Below are 9,556 nucleotides of genomic sequence, written 5' to 3'. Positions count from 1 at the left end.
CTACACATTTCCCATTCAGACAATAATCGCGCCACGTCTGTCTGGCATTTCAACCTGGACACAGGCTGACGCTGTTGCTATGTGTCCAGCGCTGCAGGAGAGAAAGGGCCGGTGACAGGGATGATGCAGGGACGGGAGAAACAATTAACCGCAGGAAACACAATTAACAATGCTTAGGAAACTGTTCACACAGCAATTAATTCTGCAGGCCTGCCACCACTTCAAGTCCGGCTGCCTCCCATTAAGTTTAAAAACCTATCTTCCAACAATACAGATTGATGGCCGTAGATAAGGTGGCAAGGTGTCCCTGTACCTATAGCGGCTTCTTTCTCACCCGCGGTCCCCACGAGGAACCATGTGCTGTTTCAGACATTACTCTGAAGTTGCAAGGCCCTCTGCTGCAACTCTCTGAGACCATAAATACCAATAAGTGACATTTACTCACACTTTCCATCCAGGTAACACCTAATTTTCCTCTGCAGTGTATCCGTTACATGGAGGTTGCTACTTGAGGAGACCAGATCCTACTGCCTGGAGTCATGACACTCTCACGGCACAGAGGCGAGGCAGTGGGAACGAATCGTGGGTGTTTCTAGGTAATGACAGCTTCCGATTTGTAATTACAAGGCGAAGGGCACCAAAGAATTAGCTATTTTAAAATGGTTTAAAAAATGTAATGATTGGGCTATCAGGGCTCACCTGGAGCCAGCTCAGGGCGGCCCCAGAGATGTGGTTCTGTGTAGGGTTTCTGTGCTTTGAGACAGACACAGACGGGCGTAGCAGGTGTATGGGGGTTCAGGCCTAACCAAGCGTTGCTTTTCACAGCTGTAAAAGGAAGAGGTGGCTCCACTAGGTGACGATGGCAACCTCCCCAGGGCCCCCTCGGTATGAAAACTCTTGTCCAAACTGCTCCCCTCTGGCGGGACTCTGTCTTGCCACCCCACGCAGAACACACTGCCATGCTCGCTCTGGGGGCACAGCGAGCGAAGGGCATCCCAACCCGCCTGCCCGGGAACAGGGCATTCTGGGGACTGTGCTGTTTTCAAAGACACCTGTCCTCCCTTTACATTTTGGGGTTGCATAGCATCCCTCTCTCTCTTTAAAGTATTTTGAAAACAAGAAAACTATAGATGGGATGAGAAGGGTTAGGGTCAGAGTACGCAAGTAACTTCTCAGACAACTCCCAGAGGCGCAAAGAAAAGATCAGCAAGTAAGACGGAGAAGCGCAATCTGCCGAGATCAGCTCTGTCCTCCCAGCAGAGGCAACACCACAAAACAGACTCAAGTTTGGGCATATTTCCTGTTGTTCCATTGAATGCTAAGTAAATAAGTGAGAATTATAGTAGGGGTATAACCACCTGGTCTTGTTTCTTTTTGGGGGGAGGGCAGCAGGGTCTGAAATAGGCTTTTGTTTACACATTTTTTTTCTCGATCAGTTCTTTCTCTTTCTTGAGTAAGACAACGGTGGGGATGGGCTGGCGCGTCCTCAGGATAAAGACCCAGGGGAGCTATGAAGTGAATGAGTCTCCTGACTAATGAGAACCGTGTTTCTTACTTGGCTACTGATCTGCTCTGGGGCTGGGGCTGAGAACCGGCAGTCAAACTCCCGCTTCCCCCTTTGTAAAGGTTTCCCTTTACAGCTGGAATGATGGCTGCTTGGGGACAGTGCGGGTTAAGCATCTGTCCCCTGGCAGGTCTCGCCAAGTGCCCTACACGCGGAAGGCATTCCATAGTGTTTATCAGAACAGATGATGCCCATGGGGGAAGATGGAGGGGCTGGATTGTAGGTCGTCATGTTCTTATAAATAAACCTAACACGGAGGTGGAAAGGATGGGATGGGATAGTGCTGGCAGCGATACGGACGAGTCTACGAAGAGAAGCTATTTTGATTATTAGTACGTTAATATCGGTGGTCCGTCCTTGAAGCCCTTCTGTGGCCACCACCAGAGGAGACTTCCTGTGGACATTATCTTAGGACTCATGGCTAACATTTGAGGGGCGAACTACCATAATCCCCCTTTCACTGGCCAGGAAACGGGCGCCTGTGAAGTTTGATCACAGGGGCATTTTGGAATCCAAGGAGGGTTACAGTGGCAGGTGTCCCAGTGGTCTGGTGACAAATTCTGGTTTGCAGTAGGATCTCAGCAAACACGGTCTCTTTCTTGCAATTTAGGACAATCTCACTGTGATTGGTGAGTGACCACTTTCTATACTCAGCACCCCTTCCGGAAGGGGGTTCTATTTTCTCATCTTGTTGAACTCAGATGTGGGCCGTGACCAGGTGGCACATACTTTGCTCATCTCTTTTCTTTTTTTAAAAAATATATTTTATTGATTTTTTACAGAGAGGAAGGGAGAGAGATAGAGAGTTAGAAACATCGATGAGAGAGAAACATCAATCAGCTGCTTCCTGCACACCTCCCACTGGAAATGTGCCCACAACCAAGGTACACGCCCTTGACCGGAATCGAACCCGGGACCTTTCAGTCCACAGGTCAATGCTCCATCCATGGAGCCAAACCGGTTAGGGCATGCCCACCTCTTTTCCTCTTCCACACCGTCAGCCTGGGTCTTGAGTGACGGTAATGTGGCTCAGAGCCATGGCTGACTGGTGATAGAACACAGAATGAGTGAAGCGATAAGCTGCTATTGTTGCAAGCCACTGAGAGCGTGGGGTTCTTTGTTATAGCAGCACATCTGAGACTATTTAGACCAGTGGTTCTCAACCTGTGGGTCGCGACCCCTTTGGGGGTCGAATGATCCTTTCACAGGGGTCACCTAAGACCATCAGAAAACACATATATAATTACATATTGTTCTTGTGATTAATCACTATGCTTTAATTATGTTCAATTTGTAACAATGAAAATACATCCTGCATATTGGATATTTACATTATGATTCATAACAGTAGCAAAATTACAGTTATGAAGTAGCAACGAAAGTAATTTTATGGTTGGGGGTCACCACAACATGAGGAACTGTATTAAAGGGTCACGGCATTAGGAAGGTTGAGAACTACTGATCTAGACAGACACATTTGGTTTTAGGGAAAGTTAGAAATTCCATTTTCATGTACCAGGTTGCTGTGCCTTCCTTGAAGTTGTTTATTTATAGCGTGAGGATCCTTTCCAAAACCCAGCCAGGAAGAGTTAGGACACATTGAGGGCCACTACATTTGGTTTTATAAACAACAAAATAGCTCTTTAAATATGATGTCATGATATTTCCAATTGTGATCCACTCTCAGAATCCGATTTAGAAAGCTAAGGGGCCTCAGAGGAGCCAGAGTTACTGCTTCTTCACCTGAAGATTGTGGGCGAACAGTGACCTCATCATTTTGCATGCTACAGAACAAGACATCCTGGATGCAGCGGGTGGTCCCCTCTCCCACTCTCCCAGGTGCCCCAGCAGCTCACCCCAAAAGGTCTTGTTTGGACCATGTGAGGGTCAGAAGTGAAATGAGTTTGGGAGGCCCTCTCCCTAACGTTTCTCACGCCCGCCGGCAGCCAAAATGCACAATTTATCATGATGTGACAGGCTCCGCTCCAGCGGGACCCTCGGACAGAACAATGGGCCTCCGTGGGTCAGCAAGGATGGAACAGGGAAAGGCTCCCAGTGGAAGCTCGCGTAATCCAGGTGGCAGCTGGGAAGGCAGCCACAAAAAACACAAGAGGCAGCCAGACTCTGTCTGGCTAAGTGGAGAGGACTTCCATCGAGTGCTGAAAGCGAACCAAGGCAGGATGGACAGACCACAAACAGACCCCACACAGACCCTGCCTGCAGAAAGAATGAGACACAGACCTATCTGGAGTTAGGAGATATTTTCTTATTGAAGTTGCTTGTATGTTGTTGTTGTTTTTGTTTGTTTTGTTTTTTTGGGGGTTATTTTTATTTTTTGTGTGTGCCAGATGGGCTCTAAAGGACATACTCAGAAGAAACCCAAGCAAAAGGAAGGGAGAAGGGATGGTTACAGGTAACAAAATCCCCCAGCAACCACAGGATCGGAGATTATACGCCTTGGAGAGTGGCAGCTTGGAACAGGGGTGTCTGAAATAGTAATTAGTACGCGTGGGCCCGCTCAGTGCCACTTAGGATCTCCCATGTTCATTGGCTGGCAGAGGATCAACCTGACAAAGGAGCCAATCAATACACCAGCCATGCTTCCCAGAGAGCTGCTCTGCCCCTGCTTATCACAGGGCAAACATGGGGGCCCCGGGTGCTCTGTGTCTGCTGGGGTGTCCTTAAAGATCAGGCTTGTCCATACATAACCCGAGGAAGAGACTGGGCTTTCCCTTGAAATCGGAAGCTTAGCCAAGCAGGGTTTAGGGAGTGGGAAGGGGGAGCCACGCCTGCTGAGTCCAGTGGCTCAGCGTCGTCAGACGCACAGGGGCCTCAGAGAGGATGCCAAAGCCCCTTCGGAGACCAGGTGGGATGATGGGAAAGTCAGGGCTGGGTCTCCCAGCTCCCGAGTCAGCCAATTTAGTCAACAATGACAGGCTCCCCTGGGAAATGTAGCCAATTCCAAAAGTGCCACTGCCTAGAGAAGAGAACCACGTGGAGTAATCAGAGCTCAAGTGCAGGAGTGCTATCCCTCAACTTGCACAGGCCACCTGCAAACAGTGGCACTTCTGCCAACAGTCGTGAAAATTAACACATGCAAATGAACCTACTCAATGGCATGGAGACAATTAACATTTATTTTGACAAGGTGCCAGGTGTTGGGTTCATTAGGTTAATTGTATCATTTATTTGTTTTTTTGTCATCCAGCAAATATTTATTGAGCACCTACTGTGTGTTAGGTGTGTCCTAGGCACCCAGAATAAAGCTGCTAACAAGTTTACATGCTAGTGGGAGACAGAGAAACAAAACAGGTGAAGTGAAAAGTAGAGAATATAGGGTTAGGGAATACCAGGTTGTGGGGGGACGGAATTAAAACTTCTTTTGTTTAAATGAGGACTGGCCAAAGATGGCATCTGTGATAGGTGACATCTCAGCCCAAACCTGAGGGCCGTGAGAAAGTAATTCATGCTGACAACTGGGGAAGAACATTCGAGGTTGGAGTAGAGCGAGCGGCTTCTACCTGAACCAGAAGAGATGACACTGAGGATACTAAACAGGATGAAAGCTCACTTAGTATTTCCATTCCAGCCTAGTGAGGTGGTAATGAAATCTACATCTTCTAAAAAGGAAATCGAGGCTTAGGGAGGTTAAGGGACTTGCCCAAGGAAATGGGAGATCTGGGATTCAGACTTAGACTCTGGTAACTGCAGAGTGAGAGCCACCAACCCCATGCTCTCCTGCTGTCAACACCAACGGGGCATGTGGTAACAGCATCACTTACTGAATACTGTCAAGGCTCCCTCAGGGACAGACACCTCCCTTTGTAAGCAGTCACTAGTCTTCTATCAATATGCCCCGTTTGCTGTTTAACTGAAAGGAATCGCCATTGTCAATAGAAATGACACGATCAGGCCGAGGGGCACTGTTTGGCGACTTTTCCCCTGGTTAGTGTATATCATCGTTTGGGGTGCTCCTTCCTCAGAGAGGAGGGGCCCGCTGCAATGTATTAATAGCATCCTTCTTAAGGATGCTGCCAATGCCAAAACCTGCTCAAAGGAGGAGACGCAAAGAAAGCCAGGAGGGATGACGTTCTTGGAAATGTCGTAAGTCTTAAAGGAGTTTTTTAAGAAAACCCCTTTCAAACTGCGTTGGTGACGTGATGCCCCTGATTTCCCTCCCACTGTATTATTATACATTAAAAGGAGTGAAATTTCAAAGTGCTGCGGGGAAGCTACACCCACAGAGCCCTTGCTAGCAATGGGGTGTGCTACACCCGCCTCCCAAGAGCGCTCTGGCACCGACGTATGCCTGTGTCCAACAGCCAGCTCGCATCTCCCAAAATGGCTGTGAAGCTTGTGGTGTAGGAATCACACAGCAGGGGAAGGAGGACTCAGAGATGATGCCGGAATCCTGGCAGGACTACTGGGCGACAGAGGGGCTCTGCAGAAATGTACCCGCCGTCACACCTCTACCTGCACTCCTGTGTCCTCCAGCCACGGTGCTGAAACGGTCATCGTGGGGGTGTTGTCTGTGTCACCCACGTTCCAGTCCCTTGCGAATGCATGGAGGCTTTCCATCCCTCCTTCCCGGGCGCCACGAGGACAAGGTGCCAGTTGCATGAGGCAGCCCTGGGACCAGGGAGCAGTGTACTCTGGAGACAAGAAGAATCCACCTGGAGGGACCAGCGCATTAATCTATTCTTGTGACAGGCTCAGGCCGGTACAGCGAGTGGGAAGCGGTACGGCATTAATCAATCCCTGTGTTTGGAGAGAAAAACCTGGGGCTCCTTGCAACTTCAGGATGTAAGGAGCCCCAGGCTGGGGTCATCCCTGCCCCTGCCATCCCCACAGATGCGCTGCAGGTGGGAACTGTGGACACTGGGTGCGCGGTGTCTGGTGAGCTCAGGTGACCTCTAACAAGGGCCCCTGCTCTCAGCATCGCCAGTCGGATCAATACGCAAGATAGACGCGCGCTCACAGCCACTTTCTGTCCCCGTGCCAGGTCTCTCGGACTGCGCCCTGGAGGACTGGCCATGATGGTCCCGTGTCCCATTGTCCCCTTAGCCAGCTCATTCTCGGGCACCAAACACATGCTTGGAGCCATTCGCCCCACAGGGTATCATTCACCCTGTTCCCGTTGCTGCTTTTCCCAGGAAAGAAATAAAATAAAAGCCTTTCTTTCTTCAAGAAAGGACCCATGTGATCAAAATACCTTTAGAGAATGATAATATCGGTAGGCTTTATTCAGCAAATAAATCATGGTCTGGGATTTTAAGAGCTTTTGTGATAGCAAAACACGTCGCCGCGATCCGCACACAGACACCTAAGCGCACTTTTCTCCACCCCCCTTCGGAGCTTGTCATTCAGGGCTGACAACCCGAACAATCTCTGCTTTTCTTTCAGAAAACAACCAGCGGCCCTGGGAAAAAGGGGGGCTAGTCTTCAAGAGCCCCAACCACAAAGGAACGGCGACGCAGGCTGCATGCGGTAGGCGCCCCCGGAACCCCAGGAAGCAGACATGGAGAGCGGTGGAGAGGATAAGATGTCACATCGATCGGTAGAGGTGCCATGTGCGCTGGAACAAAGAGGGAGAACTCTCGGGTGGAAAACAGCCTTCTGCACGGGGAAGTGGTGAGGGGGTCAGGGAGGTGGCAGCTAGGGAGCGGGCCACACTCCGTTCCTGGGGCACATTTCTTCCTTCCCTAGGCTGCAGCCAACAAGAGGTGGGTCTGGATTCATTTCCCTTCCTGAGTCCCCAGCAGCCTCCCATAAACTAGGGAGCCTTCTGATTGAACTCTGAAGCCCACAGCCAGGCAACCTGAGGCCCGCAGCAGAGGCAGGGAGGCCTCAGGGACGGGGAGAAGGAACAGCCAGCTCCCCACCTGGGGTCCCTGAGATATAACAGATCCATCCCCATGAGGGTCTGAATCTCCATATGACTACGTAGAAGCAGAGGACCCTGTGCAAACCAATTTACCTCCCTGAGCACCACAGTCCTTAGCCTGAATAGTACTAACATTTTGCAAAGTGCTGGCTCAGTGTCATGCATGGTGCCCAGCACTTTATAAGCATTCCCTTATTTCCCCTTTCCAATAAACCTTGAGGCAGGTACTGTTGTTCCTCCCATTTCACAGATGAGAGAATGGAGGTGGAGAGGTGCTGGGAAATTGGCTCAAACTGACAGGGCAGGTAGCTGGTTAGAGAAGCCAATACAGGCTCCCAGCCACATAGTTTTGCTCTATAATTATATCTCTACTAGTGGCCCAGTGCACAGATTTGTGCACATTGAAAGGGAATCTGGCACAGGTGAACTAGATTAGGGCCAAAAGGGCCCCAGCAGCAAGCTAACCCAGGAATTGGGCTCTGCCAGGAATTGGGCTCCCTCTTTCTTCCTCCCTCTCTCTGGGCCTGGGGTGCAGGTGAACCAGATTCAGGGCTGACAGGGACCCAGCAGCAACCTAGCCTACTGGTTGGAGCATCTGCCCCCTGGTGGTCATAGCTACTGGTCGAACAGTTGAATGGTTGCTTAGGCTTTTATATATATATAGATGGGGAGAAGGGTGGTCACACCGATCTTATAGAGTGTGTGTGTATACAGGAGGCAGGGGTCTGGGTGTATTAGACACACAGGAGGCCCTGAAGAAATGTGTCTCACTTCCTGCTGGGTCAGGGGTCATTGTGTCATTACCACAATGGCATCATGGCTAACTTTTACTGAGTCCTTAGTGTGTGCCAGGCACCAATGTTATGATGTGTGTATATTATTTTCCCATTTGACAGACGAAGAAATTGAGGCTTAGAAAGCTGAAGTAACGTGCAGCTGGTAAATGACAGAGGTGGGATTTGAACCTGAGCCGTGTGACACCTAACGCCTGTGTACTGCACCTTCCCAGCTTATAGCAGGACAACTGTCAGCTCAAATAACACTAGTGAAGACTGGGGATGTGTTCCTCCTCATTTGCATAAACCCTCTCTCAGAGAAAGCTTCGTGGCTTCCTTCTTGCATTGCATCAGAATGGCAGAACCACAGTCAAGATGGGCTCAAAGGTCATGTGGGTCCAGACCTTTGCTGGACAGAGATGACCTTGAGCCCTCCTTAGGTGAAATGCCTTGTGCAAGGTCTTGACTACCAATGACTGGCTGAGTGGGATTGAACCTTGGTCTCTCAACTCTGTGATTTTCTATTGTCCTCTTCCACCTCCCTAAAGAAAGACAGAGAATTCTGAAACTTATAAGCAAGGTGATGCCTTATTAATGAGAAAATGAGGGACCACAGAGAAAGCTTCTCCTCTCACCCACTTAAAATTTTTATTATTACCATTTGCAAGGTAGGGCATAAGCAAAAATGACCTGTTAAAAAAACAGTCAACAAAGGAGGCATTCTGATCCTTTCTGATCCCAGATTCATCAGATTGGGTTTCTATGATAAATTACGTCTTCTGCAGAAGTTTATTCACAACTAGAATCTGAAATCTCCATTTTTCTATTTCTACCTGGACCAACGGCACCATGGTCAATATAGACGTGCTCCCTCCTGCATGGGAACTTGGTAATTTTTCAGGAGTGAGAAATGAGTTGAAGAAGTAAGGATGTTGAGCAAATCCTGTATATAATTCTCATCTCAATTTGATCATTTGTTCAGTGGAGCCAAATTAGGCACGTGGGGAGGCTGCCGGTGTTCTTTTCAATTTTTAATTCTTGACATGGTTCGCTCAAGGATTTTTTAAAACTCAGAAATCAAAAATCTCGTATTAGCAAATGGAGCTTGATCTTTCTCTTAAATGGTTTTTAGTTAAGTGGATTTCACAGGTCTAACCTGAAACACTTTAAACTTGATTCTGCTGAAAAGGAACCGCATGTTAAAAAAAAATTAGTTCTATCTCTCAGGGCCTTATCATGTAGTGGGAAATGAAATTCCCAGAAATACATAGTCCTAGTCCTCTGATATGCTAATATCAACATGGACAACTTTTTGCTGAGAGAAAGAGAAGC

General features: G+C 48.8%; 1 protein-coding gene across 1 annotated transcript in view; it reads right to left on the bottom strand.

The window, feature by feature from the left end:
- TENM2 (teneurin transmembrane protein 2) overlaps window positions 1-9,556 on the bottom strand; it is a 910,242-nt gene that overhangs the window by 185,579 nt on the left and 715,107 nt on the right. The gene's annotated exons all lie outside the window — the stretch shown is intronic.

This window comes from Myotis davidii, unplaced genomic scaffold, assembly GCF_000327345.1.
Source record: "Myotis davidii unplaced genomic scaffold, ASM32734v1 scaffold18, whole genome shotgun sequence".
Lineage (NCBI taxonomy): Eukaryota > Metazoa > Chordata > Mammalia > Chiroptera > Vespertilionidae > Myotis > Myotis davidii.
The sequence above is the reverse complement of the archived record's forward strand: the minus strand, read 5'-3'. Positions and strand labels throughout refer to the sequence as shown.